The sequence below is a fragment of the Pinus tabuliformis genome, chromosome 5_1 (assembly GCF_031772625.1).
Source record: "Pinus tabuliformis cultivar Carrire ecotype Pingquan chromosome 5_1, CPIR1, whole genome shotgun sequence".
NCBI classification, from domain to species: Eukaryota; Viridiplantae; Streptophyta; class Pinopsida; order Pinales; family Pinaceae; genus Pinus; species Pinus tabuliformis.
Genome location: NC_142305.1, coordinates 293,953,570 through 293,976,054, shown reverse-complemented (window position 1 = coordinate 293,976,054; position 22,485 = coordinate 293,953,570).

Sequence of the window (22,485 nt, the reverse complement as noted above, 5' to 3'; positions counted from 1 at the left end):
TAGACAAAATAGATAACACATATGTCTTTCCCTCTGCCCTCCAAGCCTCCTATTTCCTTGCGTAGTTTTCCCTGGGTGCTGCAGTTGTAACCTTGTGTGACACTGATCTCACACACTGCTCCAACACACTGTAAAACTGCATAATCCTCAAAGGAATAAATTCCTTCTTCATGCAAGAGATTTTCTTATAGGAAAATTATTGCAATTGATAGTAGAATGTCCTTGCCTTTAATCTTAACTGGATCTTTGTCTGTATTGACATGCATGAGTTATTTATAAAAGAATATTCAATTATCTGGAGTATACTAGTTTCATGCATGCATGCATTAACTAACTGAACTCACAATCAGTTCCACAAACTATTTGGAACTAATCTAACTGGACTTAACTCAGTTAACTGAGCTAACTAATTACAACTCATCCTTATCTCCTTAATTAAGGGATAACTTCGTCAATCAAAGGGATAACTGTTGCATGACTTCACAAAGACTTCATGTTTGAATTTCTCCAACTAATTAATCCAACATGAATTAATTAATTATTTTTCAAGCAGTTGGTGACACTAAATTTGAATTTTAATACAAGGACAAATTAAAATTGGAATATTCTGAATGCTACTTTTAGCATTTCTTGTTGCTATTCTCAACATTCCCTCTCAACAAGAAGGGCATTCAACTCAATCCCAATATTGAACCTTTGGAATGTTCTGCATGCAACAATTCTCACTAGTGTTGTTGCTCCAACAACTCTAGAAACATAAAGAACATCCAACCTGAATCAGTATGATGCATCTGTCATCAAAGTCTCTGATTACTATTGGCTCTGTCGACTGAAAACTCTGTGCTTCTGCTGACTCAGCCCTTCTGCACTGTTGTCAATATTTCTCTATGCTCTTCAGTATCTGATTGCTCTAGCTTTTATCACTTTGATCTTCGACTGCATCAATCCCACTGATTCCTGCCGTTACTATATACTTTGGGCTCCTATAGCAAGGTACAATCCATGCGATAAAACCTCTCAATGGACCCTTCCCAATTTCAGCCTTCATGAGATTATCACTTCAGATCGCCCCACCTCACACCTAGAGGTATGGCTGCATGTAATCCTTCTGCCCACTTGGCTCGAAATTTCCCCCTACTGGAGGTCTCTGCATGAGTGGATGCCCCCACTCGGTCTCCTCTCAACATCTCCAATTGTGGCTCCTCCACAATTGTTTGAGACTTCTTGTGGAGCTACATGTTGAGAGGTAATTTACTCTCCTTCTCAACCACCAAGTATCTAATGTTTTCCTTGCTCCTAAAGGCTTTGCATGCATCTTATACCTCAAGTGCATACAGATTCTTGGCTACCACACCAATCTGTTTCATGTTTCCCGCTGTCATGAAATTTTCTGGAAAAAGAGCTGATTTTAAATTAGAGTTATCTCCCTCATCCAAACTTCAATTCAGCTGATTCACAAGGAATCCAAATCTGTTATTTGTTTCTAAACATTTTGCATAAAAAATTTCAGATCTTCTCTGCAAACTCGCGGCCCAATTTTTTTTTTTTTACTTTGAATTCTCTTCTTTGTATATTTTTCATTGCTCCGATAAACTAGGCTCTGATACCATGGATAAATTCTCACTATAGATCATCTAATAATGAAATGTAACTAAAGCAAAATACTTGATCTACTTCTACCATCAAACTTTGCGGAAGCTTAATCAATTTGAGCAAGATCAATTGGAACACATATAACAGAGAAGAAGAAATCATACACACGAAATACAGAAGAATACTCTGGGGAAAGCCTCAGCTAAAAACCCTGATATCTGTATTACCATACAAGTGGAAAAATCTCTGGATTACACAAAGCTTTAGCTCACAAGCTATCCAACTTTTAGTACAATCCCTCACTGCTGCTCATAGACAGAATAGACAACACATATGCCTTTCCCTCTACCCTCCAAGCCTCATATTTCCTTGTGTAGTTTTCCCTAGGTGCTCCAACTGTAACCTTGTGTGACACTGATCTCACACACTGCTCCAACACACTGTAAAATTATGCAATCCTCAAGGAATAAATTCCTTCTACATGCAAGAGATTTTCTTATAGGAAAATTCTTGCAACTAATAGTACAATGTCCCTGCCTTTAATCTCAATTGGGTCTTTGTCTGTACTGACATGCATGAGTTATTTATGAGAGAATATTCACTTATCTGGAGTATACTAGTTTCATGCATGCATGCATTAATTAACTGAAGTCACAATCAATTCCACAAATTGTTTGGAACTAGTTACTAATCTAACTAGACTTAACTCAGTTAACTGAGCTAACTGATTACAACTCACCCTTATCTCCTTAATTAAGGGATAACTTCCTCAATCAAAGGGATAACCATTGCATGACTTCACAAAGACTTCATGTTTGAATTTCTCCAAATAATTAATCTAGGATGAATTAATTAATTATTTTTCAAGTAGCTGGTGAGACTAAATTCGAATTTTAATTCAAGGAAACATTAAAATTGGAATATTCTGAATGCTATTTTTAGCATTTCTTGTTGATATTCTCAACAACTACTACTAAAATTGGGGGACCAAATTGAGCTAGAAAGGCAACCAACAAATGTCAAAACAAGGGAAAATTACAGTAGCATATTACTAGGTGGAGGGGATCATGGTAAACACTGGTGTAAATGGATACCTCTAGAAAACTATTAATGAAAACCAGATGGGGAAATATGGCATGAGTTTTGGAGAAACATACAAAACATACATATTCCACTTTCAAAACAAGATGACAAACTTTGGTGGGGATATTAGTCGAAAGGAAATTTTTCTATGAAGGAAGCCTACCATCTAGAAGCAGGCCATCAAGACTTGCAAGTAGAAGAGATATAGTAAATAAATGGAGATAGAATGTAAAAAGCTCTATTTTCTTATGGATCCTATTTTAGAAAAAAAACTTCAACCTAGGAAAACATTCAAAATCAAAACTACCAGGGTCTATTTTGATGTAAACATTCTCTTTTACACTAGGAGTTGGAACATCTATTCAATGGCTACACTTTATTTTGGGACTATGGACTTATTTAACGAAATGATCCATGTGATCAGATAATGATATTCTCAATATATTCAACACATTGGCATGATGGAGCTCTCATGCCTTCTCCAATCTAGTTCTGAATCATATCTAGACTCTGTCACTAGGATTTCCTCTCTAGGGATATATGGAAAGAACAAAATTGGAAAATTTTAAAGGGAACCTCTATCACCTTTGGCTATATTTGGAACTCGCTTACCTATTAGATCAAAGAATCTATTCTTTCCCTTCCATGGTCCTCTCAAGACTAGCAGGCATCAGGCAATGAGGCAAGGCTTTTAATATATTGGTTTCCTCCCCCCCACCCGCCCCCCCCACAAGGTTTGATCTCCTCGCTACTGCCCTCCATTCCCTTCTCCAACCCTAGAAATTGGTCCCCTCTCCCAACCTCTTTCGTAAAACTAATTTTTTATGGGGCCTCGAAAGAGAACCTTTGTCTAATGGGATAAGGTTGAATCATCAGATTATAGAGGTATGCATCTCTTAATTTAGTCAAGAACAATTGACATTGGTAGTAACAATGCAACATAACTTATTGGACTTTGCATGGGTCTTTAGAGTGCATGTGCCCAAGGTTACACTAAGCTTCTGATGGAGGCAGACTTGCAAAAAATTATAATAATGTTTGCAAAGATCCAAAATGCAAGTCATATTTTATGGCTATTTTATTTTTGGAAAATGAATATTGTATGGGATTATTTGGCATAGACTATGGAGAGGAAAGGGAAGGGGTTATCTCATTATGGAGAGGAGAAGAGGAGGAATTAGTTTAGTATTTTATATATTTATAATTATAAATTATATAATATTTTATAAATTGTGTTGATTTTTTTTTAATAATTTAATGTGTACAAATAAATTAAATATATTTAATAATTAAAATATAAAATAAGTTTAAGGAGTAGTGTAATTTATAGATGAAATAGACTTTTTTCTTAAATGAAACAAAACAATTTCAAGAAAGAATGAGATTTTTGTTGTTTAAAATGTATTTTTGAATGCACTCGGTCATTTGAATTCTACCAATTAAATAACTTAATCTCAAGCTTTTAAAAATATCTCTCAGATTTTGGTTAATATTAACCAAAAAAATGTCATGAAAAAGGTTATTTCATTTATAATTTAGACTACACCAAAGCTTAATATATTAAAACTAGTACAACCACAACAAAAATGTTAATGTGGTTGATAAAATTTTCTTGCATATAAATGAACGTTATAAATAATAATGAGAAACTTATTAGAATTGGAATAGTATCAAATCGTTATGAAATTGGTAGGGCGGGAGACACTTGGCACAAATCTAATTTTTTAAATTTATTAAAAGTAACAAGAGAGGAAGAGGCAGAAGCCAAAACAGAGGTGGAAGGAACAGTCCAGCAAATGCTCAAAGAAGAGGCAACAATCCAAATCAGAACCAAGGCCAGGGCAGCAGTCAACAAAGATGAAAACATCATGCTCAAGGACAAAGGTATGAAAAATCCAATGTCCAATGTTATTACTGTAAAAAATATGGGCATTATGCAAATGAATGTAGGAAAAAGCAGCATGATATGAGTAATAGACCAAATGAAAATGTCACTAGAGAAAGCATCAATCAAGATAATGTGTTGTTAGCTTGTAACATGGCTGAAACAAACAGTGAAGACATATGGTTTTAGACTCAGGTTGCAGCAACCATATGACAGGAAACCTAGCCTTGTTTTCCAATTTAGATCAAAATGTGAAATCAAAAGTCACACTTGGAACTGATAGCAAAATTTCTGTTATGGGAAAAGGAGAGGTAAAAATATTTACAAAGAAAGGTGAGAAGAAAACCATAGCAGATGTCTACTATGTTCCTGGAATGAGATGTAACCTCTTGAGTATTGGACAGCTTGTCCATAAGGGGTACAATGTTTTCTTTGAGAATGATGTATGCACCATCATGGATAGAGCACCCAGCAAAAGATGCATTGCTGAAGTGAAGATGACAAGGAATAGGATGTTCCCTCTTAGAATAAGGGCAGATTTGAAAAGCAAAAAAGTAATTGCCGCAGTTACCCAAGAGGCTTTCCAAAGTGTACCAAAGGATGAAAAATGGTTGTGGCACTTGAGATTTGGACATCTCAACTTTGGAGGTCTTAACCTGTTGAGTAGGAAAGGAATGGTAAGAGGATTACCATTGATAGAGAAACCGGACAGCCTTTGTGAAGGTTGCATATTGGGGAAACAACACAGAGAAAGTTTTCCATTAGGGAAAAGCATAAGGGCAAAGGCACCCTTAGAGATTGTCCACTCAAATTTATGTGGACCAATGCAAACTCCATCACTAGCAGGCAGCCAATATTTCCTAACATTCATTGATGATTTCACCAGAAAAACTTGGGTCTATTTCCTTAAGAACAAAAGTGAAGTGTTTGAAAAATTTCGAAATTTCAAAGCACTTGTGGAAAACCAAAGCGGGCTGCATATCAAAGTTTTGAGAACTGATAGAGGAGGTGAGTATATCTCCAAGGAATTCCTACGGTTTTGTAGAGAAAATGGAATTCATAAGCAGTTTACAGCTAGGTACACCCCGCAACAAAATGGAGTAGCTGAAAGGAAGAACAGGACCATCATGGATATGGCGAGGAGCATGTTGAAGGCAAAGCATTTGCCAAATGATTATTGGGCTGAAGCTGTACATTGTGCAGTATATATTTTGAATAGGTGTCCTACAAAAGCAGTGATGAACAAAGTGCCGGAAGAAGCATGGAGTGGGAGAAAGCAAGGAGTCACCCACATGAAAGTTTTTGGTTGTGTGGCTTATGCACACATTCTAGATCAGCTAAGGAAGAAGTTGGACAACAAAGGGGAGAAATGTATTTTCATTGGATACAGTGAGGAATCCAAAGCTTACAGATTGTATATCCCATCTACCAAGAAGTTTTTTGTGAGCAGAGATGTTCAGTTCATTGAGGAGGAAGCTTGGGATGGAAGCATAGAGAAAACAGTGAATGTTAAAAGCTGTTTGTCTCATGATGAAGATGATGAGGAGGTGGCTGAAATACATCCCCAAACAGCAGCGCCAACACAAGGACAGCAAGGAACACCCTTGAGGATAAATGAAAGTGCTTCTCCAAGCACACCACAAGGAGGAAATTCAAGTGCATCTTCAAGCACTTGCACACCAAATGAAAGAGGTAAGAAGTTCAGAAATTTAAGTGATATTTATGATGAAGAAATGAATTCCTTATTTGCCTTGTATTGTCATGTTGATGACCCTATTCATTTCGAAGATGCTATTAAAGATAGGAAATGGATAGAATCTATGGATGAGGAGATCAATGCCATAGAAAGAAACAAGACATGGGATTTGGTTGAGCTACCAAAAGGTAAAGAAGTCATTGGAGTCAAATGGGTCTACAAGACCAAGTGCAATGTTGAAGGCAAGATAGAAAGGCACAAGGCAAGACTTGTTGTCAAAGGGTACAAGCAGCAGTATGGGAGAGATTATGAGGAAACTTTCGCACTGGTTGCAAGAATGGAAACCGTGAGAGCAGTGCTATCCATAGCAGCTCAAAACAAGTGGAAAGTTTATCAAATGGACGTGAAGTCAGCATTCCTGAATGGAGTGTTAATGGAAGAGGTTTATATTGAGCAACCTCTAGGCTATGAGAAGAAAGGCCAAGAGCACAAAGTGTGCCGATTGAAGAAAGCTCTTTATGGGCGGAAGCAAGCGTCAAGAGCATGGTACAATAGGATAGATTCCTATCTACTGGAGAATGGATTTGACAAATGTGAGGGAGAACCCACTGTCTACATCAAAGAAAAGGATAGTAAAATTCTGATTGTTGTGTTGTATGTTGATGATGTTATTTTTACAAGTAATGATGACTACCTCATTGAACAGTTCAAAACAGTCATGAAAGAAGAATTTGAAATGACTGACATGGGTTTGCTGAGATACTTCTTAGGAATAGAAGTAGATCAAAATGAAAATGGAATTTTTATCTCACAGGCAAAATATGTAAATGAAGTGTTGGGTAGATTTAATATGCAAGAGTGCAAGGCAGCAATCACTCCCACAGTAATGGGATTAAAACTTAGCAAAGAGGACAGCAGCAAGGACTTTGATCCTAGTTTGTTCAAGAGTATAGTTGGCAGCCTAATGTATTTCACTGCAACTATGCCTGACATAATGTTTGCTGTTAGTTTAATTTCCAGATTCATGGAGAGGCCAAAGGAAGCACATTGGCAGGCAGCAAAAAGAATTCTGATGTATGCTAAAGGTACTAAAAGATTTGGGATTTTATATACTACTTTAGAATGTTCAAATTTGGTTGGATACACTGAAAGTGATTGGGCTGGAAGTGTAGATTATTGGAAAAGCACTTCCGGTTATGTTTTTCACATGGGTTTAGGAGCCATTTCATGGGCTTCTAAGAAGCAGTCTATTGTAGCATTGTCTACAGTAGAGGCAGAATATGTGGCAGCTACAGCAGCAACATGTCAAGCAATTTGGATGAGAAGAATGTTGAGGAGTTTAGGCCAAGAGCAAGCAAAAGCAACGGTGATTTTTTGTGACAATAGCTCAGCTATTGCATTATCCAAGAATTCGGTGTTTCATAAGAGAACGAAACACATTGACACAAGATTTCACTACATCAGAGAATTGGTGAGCAATGGAGAAATTGTTCTAGAACATTGCAGGACTCAGGAACAGGTTGCAGACATTTTGACAAAGCCATTGGACCAGAAAAGATTTGAATTTTTGAGGAAATGTCTGGGTATGACTGATAACCTAGCAGTTGAAATTAAAGGGGAGCGTTGAAATATTAATTTCAACCACACATTTATTGCAGCGTTGGTTTGGCAAAACCACCCAGACTTCCTCGCACCACCTATTCACAAAAGCGGTATCCGTAAGGAGGCCTTCAACACAATCAGCTCTAGCCACGCGTCCAGTGTACAACTCCGAAACCACCAATTCCCCGGACATTAAACTTCGATTAACTTGTGTGAGTTTGGTGTGCGAATTGCGTCCGATGAGGTCAACGGACATAGATCTTATTCAACCTGCCAGAACATTAGTTTTTGTTTTTACCGTTGTTTTTATTTAATGTATTTAATGCACTCTCATAGTCATAGGTAAAAGTTGGTAAACGTTTTTAATTTTTTTTTTTTTTTTAAATTTACAGAAGTATGGGTAAGGTATCGTATGTGATATGTTTTGTTTTGAGGCGTTGACCTTTTAATGTAATTGCACACGGGGATAAAAAAAATATAGAGCACTGCAGTGCGAAAGTGTGAGTATTGTAACAGGGGATGAAAAGAGGGCTGTGGCAGCAAAAGAAAACAACAAGAAATCCAACGCACAGCAGTGCGAATAAAATTGTGGAGCATATGCATTGAAATGAAATGTATGGTGTGGAAATGTAATTTTTTTTTAATTGAATATGTAATGTGAATGATCAGCCACTTGAATGTAATGAAAATTTCACACAGGGGCGAATGTGAAGGATTTCTTTTACATCAGTAAATCAATGTAAGAATTTTTATTCTACAGCAGTAAATGTAAAAGCCCTTTTTACAGCAGTAAAATGTGAATGACGATTTTACACAGCAGTGTAAAAATCATTTGTAAAAGAGACACAGAGTATTTTGTTTTGGTGAAAGTTCTTGGTGAATCCCTCTAGCAGAGGAAGAAATTTGTATCAGGCCTTTTATGAATTAATACAAGTTTATTATGGGTGTGAAAAATCTCTGTTCTCAGAAATTTTATTAGCTTCCATGTGTTAAAGATCCTGTGGCAAAAACAGAGGATTTCCTCTGTTCAATATTTGTTTGAAATTACCAGAAATTTCCAACATCGCTTGCAAAAAACTATTCAGCGATTTAGTTCCGTTCTACACTGTTCATAACCCATTTTGCTTGCAAAAAGTTCCGTTTTACACTACTCATAACCCAGCGGTGGAGGTCACAACAACAATAATATCAACGGCACCAACACCGAAGGAAGCATCTCAGTCAACACAATGAATAACCACGCATATAATCAACATATACACCCATTCTCACATATAGTAGAAACTCCCCAACCCACGAAAAATTGTCCATTTACAAAGGAATTAAGTCATAAACAATTGAAACTACGTCATATGCATTTGCTTTCTGAAAAAAGGGTACGTTTCTCGATTCTCTGGTTGGCGGCAATGCAAGAATGAATTACTAAACTCTCCCACATCCTGTGTAATTCATTATTGTAGAGTTTGATGCGAACCATGTTTCTTGATTCTTTGATGGGCGTCAATGCAAGAATGAATTAATAAACATGCCCCCTATTTTAGAGCACTCTTCAACTTTTCCAATGCATTAGGCATCTCCATTCTATAACCTTGTTATATCTCCAGTCGACTTGATGTGCAATAATTCTAATGGATTTTGCTTAATATGGTTAATATGCCAAGTATTGTGTGAAAATATGGTTATCCCAAGTTTTATATCTTGAATTCAAGATGAATATGGGCATCTGAATATACCACGATTTTTCTTTTAATAACAATGTGTGTCCAACTATAATTTAATTTACGAAAAACAGTCAGCTCAGTTGTATTTGACTTTTGAACTTTCTTCCAAAAGAGAAGAAAGAAATCAAATTTTTATGCATCTTTACTAAAATTGAAGCATGCTTGCTACATTAATTATGACTTTATTTGAAGCATACTTGCTACTACATTAATTATGACTTTATTTGAAGTATGCTTGCTACTACATTAATTATATAATTTTCATGTATCTGAAATGAAAATTTCAAGCATACCTTACCATTAATCAAATAAAAATTCAAACTTTTATTTGAATATACCAAAAATGTTGTATTTAAATTTTAACATGAATGCCAGCTACGTTTTAGAACCAATAATAATAATAATAGAAACTTGCCAGTGCAAATGGATGGTTGTGAGGTAACCAAAACTCCCACTCCCTGTAAATTTATTTTGTGCTTTCCCATTTTGCGTGAACAACTAAGGTTGCAACTTTCCTCGTAACCTGTGCTATCTACGGACAATCATTAATCATATCTTTACTTGAATATAATTTTCATGTATCAAACTTTTACTTGAACATACCAGAAATGTTGTATTTAAATTTTAACGTGAATGCCAGAACTGGGACACTGAACTGCTACAGTGAAATATGACCAACATTATAAATATACACATTATAAATACACACAGAGTCAATTTCTAAAAAGAATGAGCAAAAATGATGGGCAAATTACCTAATACTTTATAATACTTAACATTTGATTTTTCCAATCTTAAGTAATACAGATCATTAACATCTGAAACTAGACCATATAAATAGATAAAATGCGATATAGTTGTAGCAGACTTGTAATGTTTGAAACTAGACCATATAAATAGATAAAACGCGATACAGTTGTAGAATAGACCATATAAATAGATAAAATGCGATACAATTGTAGAATACTTGTAATGTTGATTGCTTGACTCTCTGTTGTCAGGTTCTCCCGTCAAATCGGCAGGGACTGCCACTGCTTGCAGTCCTTGTTTGTTACCGTCCGCAAACAATGTCAAGAGTGAGTAGTTCGTAGACAATGTGAAGAGCGTTAGTCAATGCATGGCTAAAGTTTCAAAGTGCGTGAGCAAATAGAATACGTGTATTGTTCTTTGAACATTTCAAAATATTTATGAAGTGATATTAAAAGTTTTTTTAAAAATGTTTTTGGAAAAAGTTTTATAAATGTGTATTTTTTTTTCCCGGTGGTTCACGTACATCCGTGGTCGTGGGATGCAGGCTATGTCCACGAAATAACTAGGGCTGATCTCTAGGATCACACCCCTTGGCCTAAATGTGTATTATAAAGGAAGTGCCTACAGAGGTGGAGGAATTGTCTGGACGGCCAAAAGTGGTCGGAATCTAGGCAAAACAATTTCAAAAAATCTTTCACTCGCAGTGTTTGAATCATGTTTTTGATGGTGGAAATGGATTCAACATCATCAAAAACCTATGGGACACCCAAAACTTTGAAGTTTGGCAGCAGAAGGTGGATTTACAAAAATCCCTATCAGATTTTATCAAAATCTTGCCGGAATTTCCCTGATTTTCAAGGCACTAAAAAATCTAGTTAGACTACGGCTATTATAAAAGCGCTTTGTTAAAAGTGAATGTTTTTAAAAGAAGGGTTTTTTAAGAAATAAAAGTTTTATCAAGGGTTTTTTGAGAAAAATTTATAGGTTTGGCATCGATCTGATTAAAGAGTTTAGTAGTCTTTTTTGGAAAGTGTTTTTTTTGGAGAATTAAAAATCAATTTGGTTTTATTGAAAAGAGAGTTTAGGGATTTGAAAAGTCTATTCGTTTGAAAATTTTCTTGTTTTTCCAAGTATGACATTGTTTTTTTTAGGTGAATACTATGTTTTATAGGGGTGCATATTAAAAATCATATTTTTGTTTTTGGGGGGGGGGGTTTGGGTGATATGGAAGATAACTTCATGCAATCAAGAAAGTAACTATAAGACAGAGGAAAGACAACAATCGTAGGTCGCAAAGCGCAATTGAAGCAAATTAAAAAAAAATCAACAAGAAGAGACAAAGATCCTTGTCATAATTAGAGAATTTCAAGCCGCAACAGAGGAACTGAAAAGTCTAGCAGAAGACAAACGAGAGATCAGGGGTGATTGGCATAGCGTGAATCTGCTGCCACCTCTTATGTTTACTAATAAATATTTTGATTTTTGGGTTATCAAAATGCTAACTTATCTTCGAGCTAAAGAGTTAATTGAGTACTAGTCTAATAGCCCATGTGATGAAGTATGTGATGCTTTAGCATTGGATTTTATAAAACATATATTGGGTGAGAAGTTTTGTGCAAGGTAACAAAATCTACAACTTCCAGGGAAGCATGGAAGATCCTGGAAGAATAATTTGGTGCAAGGGGGAGTGACATGCAACAACAAGACGTGTCACAATTTTTTGAGTCAATCACAGATCTGAGAGTAGATGAGAAAGGATTTGAGAAGACAACAGAGCTTGGAGAATCTCACTCAAAAGTGGATGATGGTCATAAAGACTATAAAACTGAAACCCATTATGTAGGCATGCATATGGAAGAAGAATATGCAACAAAGATTGTAGAGAGAGAAGTCAAAACCTCTATGTCTGAAGCAAAACAAGAGCACATAAATGCTCAAGGACTCCATTGTAATGTGGAAGGTGCAGATGATGGTGAATCCTACATTGATAAAACACATGTGGATGATGACTGCAAAGTGAGATGCGAATTGGTGAATCTAGGTGCAACTGATGAATTTCGGGAAATTGAAATTGTTAATGAGAAAATGCATGCTTGGATATCCCACAATAGAGTGGATGAAAATTATGTTGATGTTAAATTTGATGAAGAACCATTAACTAGTTATGAGTGGTTGCATATGATGCAATGAAAAACGCTTATTGATATGTTGTTATTTTGTGTGAAACCCACTTGTGTTTAGAAACCAAGTGGAAGACAACATGTTTGCAATAGCAAAAGTTGGTAAAAAGGCGGAAAATGAAAATTATGATGCAATGACAGAACAAAAGAATGCAGAGAAGGAAGAGGAAGAAAAGGAAGCTCTCAATGTAGAGCATAAAGAAGATATTTCTAACATTGATCTTGAGTGTGTAGCGTACAAGAAAAAAAACAGTTCCTGATGATAAAAGTGAAGAGAAAGAGATGGGTGTTTCTAAAGACAAAGATGAAAGCATTGAAACAAATTTTCAGTAATGGAGTCAAGAAGAGATAAGATTCCAATATCAAGAAATATGGCAGAAAGAATGTTAGGAATATGAAGCGCAAAAAACAGTGGAAACAAGACAATTTGAAGATGAAGAGTTGTGGCAGCAGTCCATGATTGAACGAATATTTGAAGAGGAAGGTGTAAAAGACAAACAGCAAGTGAAGAAAGCCTACAGCAAGAAAGTGCAGCAAAGAATGAAGCAATTTCTAGGATATAGAATTTGGAAGAAAGAAGAAAACAATTGTTAAATTTTTAAGTCATTGTAAGCGTGGCTAAGACTTAGATTAGCAGGCATGCTTGACTGATGATTGAGCCAATTTATATTGTAAGCCTATTATGGAGTCATGTCGAGTCATGTTTGATTTATGTTGAGTCATACGGTCGCAATTAAGGGGGAATGTTGGAAATAGTAATTACTCCAACATGAAGATTTAGTAAGATCCAATTTGAGTGATGCATGAAGAAATAAGTTGAGTTAAGTGCAATCCAAATTTAAAGAGTGAGTTAACTAAGTCAAGTTGAGTGAGTTTGAGTTCAGCCTTATTTTAGGAAAAGAAAAATATAGTGTGTGTTTGCATGTTGACGTTATTTTGAGTGAGTCGGTAGCTAAAAAGCATAAATACCCCATGTTGGCTCATTGTAATCAAGTCAAGTCAAATCAAATCAAGTATATGTAAAAAACAAGAGCCACAACTCTATAGATAGTTGTACGTGAGAAACTAAGTTTGTGTGATCAATTAAAGACTCGCAACATGTGTTATTGTTTTCAGTGCAAATTTAGATTTCCTCTCCTCTACCTCTCCATCAAATTTTGGGTCAATAAATCCACTCGTGCATTGCTAGTTGCATTGGGATTTTTTTGGAGCATCATGGTATACTTTTTTATTTTTTATTAGAGTTGACATTGGAGGTTTATGTGGATGAGGCATTCACATTTCCAAAAAATTCAGGATGAAAAGTTCTTTTACTTAAAAGTGTTTTTTTTTTCAAAAGTAATAATAATAATTCTTAAAATTTAAGGTTTTAAGGATTTAATTTTTTTTTTTATCAAACTGATTGAAGAATGATCACATATTTATTTGGTTCAAAGTGAAATGTCTTTAGTTTCTTTATGGTTGGTGGTTATGAAAAGATTGTTTGTTGGTTGGGCATGCAAACTCACAGGTATTGGTCTCCTTTGTATAGTGGTTGGATATATAATGTTGGTGTTGTTATCATTAGCTTTGTTTTATAGTAATTTTTTTTGTGGTGAGTGTAAATACATTTATCAATTTGGTATTATCAAGATTTGTAGAAGGTTTCAAGAACTTTGTGATAAGAAAGAATCCAAACAACTTTGCAATGAGTTTATTCATTTGCAGTAAATCATTCTTGTTGTTAAAACACACACAAAAATTAATAGGAAGAATTTGGATAAATCTTGTGACTGTTGGAATTCCTCCACACAAACCCTAACATATAACATGTCCAACATTCCCCCCTTAATCCAGAGGGGCATATGTGAGTCCAATAAGAGAGCTGAAATACAAAAAGGCATGGTAGTCAATGACTAAATGTGATCTGTGAAATGGTGATTTAAGGAAGAATAAAAACCAATAGAGGTAGAAGAACTCAAGGTTTCCATCGGTGGTGGCTTAAGGATGACCACCAACTTTGGAGCTAAAGCTTGATGCAATTGCTAAAATAGTTCTAGATCTAATTAGAAATCGAACTCCTATGTGAAGTGGAAGTGTTGTTCAGTGATGATTGAAAGATGACCCCAAACTGATGTAGCAGAAAAATAAGTCTTATGCAAGTGGCGTTTTAGGGATGACCACCAACCAAAAATAGACTCATGGAGCATGGATTTATTTTTGGTTATAACTTTAAATATGACTACGAATAATTTTGTCTCTAGGCTTTGGCAGTTGGCTCTGGTTAAGGCTATGGCTTAGGCTTGGTTGACATATATTCAAATCTAGTAGTTCATCATAAATTCTCCACTTGTCAGATACAAAGCTAGAAGATGAACATATATCCACTACAAGACGTGTCAATACTTGAGATTGAACTCTAAGGTACGATCAATATTTCTTCTTGGTGGTTGAATACCATTTCCAAGAAGCAATTGATCCAAGGTGAATCTTTTTCTTGCAGGAGTCTTGTTTCTAGATAATCTATCTGAATGATCAATGTGTTTTCCACAATTCTTATGAGGGCGAGGATCAAAATAGTGATCTTTCACATGGCCAACCTAATCACAATGTTGGAAACATTTAAATGTCTAAACCCATAAAGTTTCAAAATGTTGGGTTTCTTTCATCGTATTAAATGAAGGGAGAAAAAGAGAGTGAGATGTCTCCCTCAAAAGAAGGCTTCAATCTCATATCCATAGATTGAAGATGAAACATCAAAGAGGGCCTCTCTCACCCCACCATCGAAATTACAATTTGAACTTGTTCTAAACAAAATTATATAGAACAGTCATATAAAATAAGATGCAAGAATATGCTCCAACAAACACCCTCTTAGCAACCTTCTCTATCTAGACATCATGTCTAGTAGTATTGACTGATTGATCGTTGCACTCCAATTTCTCACAATCCAGATTGATATTCATACACATCAACATGTGTCATGTGCCTATACTCCACCAAATAATAGAGAACAATAATTATGCTTCGATATCAATTTATGGATGCAAAAATGATGTAGCAATGTCTAGTATACTAGAGGGTTCACATATAAAACTTGAATATCAATTTCCTTCAAATCATTTTTAGCATTTTCTACAATAAACAAAAGAATCAATACATGATAATATATTCCTGAGTGCTTCCTCTTGCCATTCGTATCTAACTATAATTAAAAAAATCTAATGTTATAATTATGGATGCAAAGAACGCCTATAAGAGGTCAAAATTCCATATATGATTGAATTTAAGAGTACCCATTTCAACCATACATCCACCCAAGCCAATAATTTTTTATATCTAGGTTACTATTTTCAAGATGATGGTCGAGCAGTGACAATATGGACAGGATTGTAGAACTTTGACAAGTGTGGGAATACACTTTTGGTGTCTTATACTTTGGGAAGGTATTCATATGAGTTCATCACTAATAATTTGATTCATTCACGAACCATCATTCACATACTGTGTTGTGTGTCTTTTATGAAAACTCTCATTGAAGGCACTAGAGTTTAGGCCTCCCTCACTTGCACCAGTGAAAGAGTATTAGGGTTCCCACTTAGAACTCACAACATTGATCTAGGTTATCATGAAGAATGGAGAGAACTAAAGCAGATTAGGTGCAGTGAAACACAACACAAAGGGGAAAGAGTGTCGAGATCGAGAAAGACCATAAAATTATGGTTCATAAATTGTTAGGTATGCCAAGAAGTGCTTAGCACAAAGAGATTGACTTACATCTATCTTTAGCAGGGAACGAACCTTAGACACAAATCTTGATAATCAGACACACAATTGCTTGGAATGGAATGAATATGCACATGAATAAGTTACAACAAGAAAGAAATGAGAGACATTATGGAGGCTTAATTACTTAAGAGCTCAATCTAATTTATTTCCAAGGGTATAGACTCAGTGCATACTAGGTTGATACCAAAATGATACCAGAATGTAGAGAATAGCACCATACAGAGAAATTATAATAAAAAGGAATGGTCAATGGGCATTGAGAGAAAAAAAATTATGAGTAGAAAAATGGGCCCACCATGCTGACAGAGCACCGATAGGAGACTGCACCAAAATAGAAACATACCTTTAGGATGAACACATAAATTGATTCAATCATTTCTTCAGAATCCTCATCTATTTTTTCTATTTTGGGATTGTAAAACCTGGCTCAAATACTTGACGGAGAGTTGATAATCACCAGTATGGGTGGCATAGGGGTACACCTGACCAGCATAATATGGTATCACGTTAAAATCACACACAAATTGATAGGCAAAATTATGACAACTCTTGTGATTCATTCTATTCACAAGATGTATATATTACTACATGTGATTCTAACCCTTGGTTTCCATATTCTCCTAAAAGGTCTCTTGAACTTTTGTGACTATTGGAATTCCTCCAAGCTAACTCTAATAGATTAGATGTCCAAACATCATCTTAGAGAAAATTGGGAAGGTTGAAAATATAGATTCAATGATAGGAAAATATATCCAGACTCTTGCAAATGAGTTTCAGGAAAAGGTTGACCTGCTTGACAATTTGGAGGAGGAAGTTAAGTCCTCGTCTAACTTAGAAAATGCAATTTTGAGGAAGAAAAATTGTAAATCTAGAGAAGGAAAATAATCAATTAATTATGGAGGTTTTATATTTGAAGGACTCATTGGAACTCCTTCATGAAGAAACAAGCACTCTTCGAGCAAAGAATAATAGATTATTAGATCAGTATCGAAATCAAAACAAGATTATGATTCCTTATCACAAGAGTTGATTGAGAAGGATGAGGTAATGAAGAACTTGCAAGAGTGCAATCAACACCTTCAATTGCAAGTCAATCTCCTTCATAACTCTTAGAAGAAGAATTATATTGTTGAGCTATCATGCTCACCTATTGATGTTCATAACGGTGCATATTTTTCGCCTAACTTTGAAAAATACACTATTGGTATTAGGTCCTGATTTCTATGAAAAATGGCTTACACTCCAGGAATACTTGGAAAGAATGGACAGGGAGTTGTTGTTCCTATTAACTTTGTAGTGCAAACATTAAGAGTGGTTATTGGATATGATCGTGTTGCTACCTCATTCCCTACATCCATCTCTGTTGAGACTAGAGAGGTGTTGTTTGTTGGTAAATGAATTCTGATTGAGGCATTGGAAGAATATGCTCCTTTTGATTGCGACTCAATAGATTGATGACATGGCTGCTAATGGAATTCCTAATGATAATGTTTCTACACATAGTTTTGAGTCCACAGAACCAAAAATTGAGCCATATCAACATCCTCATAAGAGAAAATCGCCTAGGCATCAAAATTATGGGTTACATATTATCCCTACATTTAGATCATTGTGGAAGAGATATGAAAGCATGAAGCATGGACTAGTTTGATCATCAAGATCGATTATGGTTGGATCGATGGACGGTCATGACATCATTTGAACAAATGCCTATAAAATTCATATCATTGTGTTGCATAAGTTCTGTTGTCATACAAATTTCCTCTTCTTAGCTATTGATTTCCATTTCTCCCTCAGTTGTCCTTCAAGGGGGGATTTGTTAATAATAAAGACTATTGATTCTCACTCCTCTGCAATTTTATTTCTAGAGTGGGGCATGTTACATGATAATGGGTATTATTGACATTTATTATGTTTGATTAGTGTGATGGTGACAATGTTCATACATCTTCATAAGTTTTGTTGTATCATGTTTGAGCTCAATTTTCGATACTTAAAGACCTCATTATTCATTTGTTTTTTGATCATGTTGCTTCTTTTTGAAGCCTTTGTCATGGTTCTTTACTAGCATGTAGTTTCCTCAAAGAATTTATGAGGCATTTGTCAGTGTTTTCCTTTCTTGTGCCTCTGCAACATATTTTACTTCAAACATTAACCAAGATCTTTAAGGTTTCATGGCTCTCATCCTCACAGTTTTGGTACTTCCACTTTTCATACCTCCTGACTGGAGTGATTCTCTATTCTTTCTATTTACTGGATCATTGTAGGATCTATGATTTCAAATTCATTCTTATTTGAGCATTGGCATATTTCTCTCTTTTGTAGAGGAGTTTTTTTCCTTTGGGTTTTTCTCCTTTCTCCACTTATGAGGGTTTGTACTTGGGTACCTCATTAAACCTCGTCGTTGAGCCCAAATTTTTTATTTATGTTAAATCCCTATTTTTTCTTAAGGGTGGTTCTTAGTATTAACCTTTTCAAAAGCTTCTTTTCACAATGAGCTAGCTATAGTGAGTTGTAAGCTTACACAAGGATTTGTATCTACCCAGTTGTCATAGTTATCTTTACCCGATACTGAACCTTCTCCATTGCTATATGATGGAGGCTTTTTATGTACTTTTAAAAATATTATGAACAATGCAATACTCTTACAACATTTTTCTTAAATGAAGTAATGTTGTGTTTTATATTTACCGAAGCAATAGATTTTATCTATTTTTTTTCGATCATATAAAAGGTGATTAATTTCATAAGTCAAAATTTATAATAGAGTATATCAAATAAATACATAAATGCGGTGTTATATATTTGAAAAGTACAGTTCAGATTATAGATTCTATTGTAATGTAAATGTTTTTTCTATATTGGAGTAAGTTTGATTAAACATATTATTAGAGATTACAGTTTTTAAAAATGGGTTTTAGATAAAAATTGTGTATTACCTACCCATAGTATTTACATTACTTCACTTATACCACATATTGTAAATTACTTTTTCTTAACCACACAAATAAAAATTTTGATGAAAATACAAGAATATGTTAGTTAAAATGGCCTATAACCAAATTGTTTTGTCATCAAAATTAACTCTGTAATATAAAAATGGTAATTCTCATAACATCGTTTATCAATTAAAATTACCAACAACCTCGTTTTTAGAGATTATCTTAGTTTTGATAATTCATAAAATCAACTTTCCAAATCAAAATAAGACTCATTAGTAACACTTCTAACTTTTTTAATTTCCAGTAAGTCTTAAACGGACTTTATTATTGCAGGCAAAATCGACTCAAAAACTAAACAAATTAAAAAAATAAAAAATTGGTGAAGAAAAGTTTTAAAATTAAAAAATAAAAACAGATCGAGAAAATAAAAATAAATAAAAAATCTAAACCATCTTATTGTTCCAAACAAAATCTCACTGACTAAAAAAATTTTAAAAACTAAAAAAAACTATAGAAAAAGATTTAAAAAAAAATACATATAAAAAAATCAATTTAAAAAAAAATGAAAATACAATAGAAAAATATAAAAAATAAATTATAATAAAAATTTAAGAAAAAAATTTAAAATATAACAAGTGTAATATAGAACGTTGTTCCTTAGTACCTGTTTCTTATGCAAAAAAGTATTTGATAGCAATATAATTTTTGTGAGAATAATTATAGAGTAGTATAATGTAGAGTTGTTATAATTAAAAAGCACGGAGCATTCAATTAATTAAAATGGTCACCTACATGATCATGGGTATAGAATAGACAGTGACAAGGTGTTCTGTTAAGGCACTCAATGATGAAAATGTTATCAGTTCAAAACCTTGTGGGTAAAAAGCCAATCATGTTAAGGGTTGGTGTGGTCGAGGCTAGTTGTAATCCCGAGTGATTTTGAAGGCTTAGAAGCACTTGGATCCTAGTTACTCAAGTTACAAGATATCTGTGTCAATCATCTCAAGAGTCACAATACCTAACAAAAGGTAATGCAATGACTCCGTCGGGGTACTCACCATGCTCGCTGGAGGTGGAGCAATGCTTGTGATTTCTTGAAGTGACTCCACTAGGGTACTGTCCAAGCCTGCTGGCAGTGGAGCAACACCCGAAACCTATTTTAAAACTCTGGATACAATAAGCCCTCTATTTCATTCTCTCCATCATCACTAACTTCTGGCATGCATGAACTTCTAATTGGGTGTTTACTGACTAGCAGGACCTAGCTCAGACAGAAATGGAAGGCATATCTGTAAAGTTCAAGGTAACACAAGAGGTACCCATAGTGACTATTCAATATTCCCTTGCATCATTATCCAGAATCGATCTATTATAGGGATGTTGGCAGAGATGATGGATTCTACCAGTGGTTCACCAATTGTTGTAGCCACTACAACAACAAACAAATTTTTGGCCATATCCAAAATTTTGGGACCCCCATTCCTCGCCCCAGGCTATTAGGGTTTTGATCAGGCCTTCAACTGCTTATTCTCCCCACGATCCTTCCTATCAAACCATGTTGATGTACCCATTCATGCTTCACATGTTGAATTCACACATCATGTATTATCTCAGATAATCACCCTATGATTGCATTAGGTTTTTGAAGGTTTTTTCTTCATTGATGCGTTAAGAGTCTCCCATGATTTTGAAACTTATATTTCCATAATATGCATCGCGATCAGTAGAGGGCCTATATTTGGAAGAGCATGAATTCAATTTTGCTTTCCTTATGATTGACCATATTAGGGTTTGGTAGAAACCCTAGATTGTCAAAAGAGTGATCCGCTTCCTGTTTTAACCCAATTCACATGCCTCTAGGGGCGCATTCTCATTAGCATCACATGAAATCATGGTGAGGGTCAATGTAGAACATATTCTCCTAGGTTTTTGATTGGTCCTACACCTTAGCATGGGCATTAGGGTTTGTGGGAATTGTATTCTCCCTTTGCATCCTTGTAACCCTAGACATATGTGATTGAAGGTCCATCCCTACTTTGAATTAATCCACACTCCCTAGGGTGCTTATCATCTTCACCTTCTCATGTTATCTCGAAGCATGATCACAATAGTAGAATTAGGATTTATGGGATTACCTTTTGGCGATGACTTCGTCTCACCATCATCCTCATCTCTTCTAAATTCATTAGGGTTTATGCATTTTTATCCTCATCATGCACACTTGAAACCTTGGATGGTTGAATAAAGCCCCAACCTTGTTTAACATTATCTTACCCTCTAGATACATTGCCACAAACATGTTGCGGAATTGATAACACACCATAAGATCATTTTGGAATTATTGGGTCATATTTATTTGACTGCACTGGGGTTGGAGGGATTTCCGTGATTTCCATATCATAATGTTGATCTCTTCTCTCTCTAAGATGCAATCATAATTTCGGTTCTAGACATGACAATTGCATAGTCATTATGAAATTGAGGCAATTCACATGCTAAGGGTTTCAATACATTCGAGAAAGTGTCATTCACATACCCAAGATTAAAGTCTTGGAAGTTACTCATGCACACAATTGATCACACTTTTGAGAAGTTCATTTACCTTAGTGGTATTTATATCATCATTCATAATGCCTTTAACATTTTTTTAACAAGTATTTTAAGGCATGGCCCATGTTCATTAAAATTTTAGGTCTTAACATTGGAGTGTGTAGGCTCAACCATAAGGATGTTATGTCCCACCTCACAAAGATCATGATGGCACCTCTGGGATACAAAGACAAAAGTTTCTAGGTCATGAGTAATGACCAACACCCACGAGATCTCTACGTTGAAAAACCACTTTTATGAACACGTTGAAGGTGAATGGTTGACCAAGTGTTAGATAAGCTACGAGGAGGTCATTAAAAGGTTCGAGGAATTTGGGCTGAATATTAGCTCTGCTCTAATTCAATTCATCAAGACATTGGTGTTTATCACAAAATGAATGTACTCTACTGAATGAATAAAAGGATTGGGTCTTTAAAGATAATAAACATGAGCCTGGAAAAAGGTGGATTGAAGCTACCATCTCATTTTAAAACAATTACTTTGAATAATATGAATGGATCAAGTATTACATGTATATCATCTACCATATGAATGTACTCTACTGAATGAATAAAAGGATTGGGTATTTAAAAATAATAAACATGAGCCTGGAAAAGGGTGGATTGAAGCTACCATCTCATTTTAAAACAATTACTTTGAATAATATGAATGGATC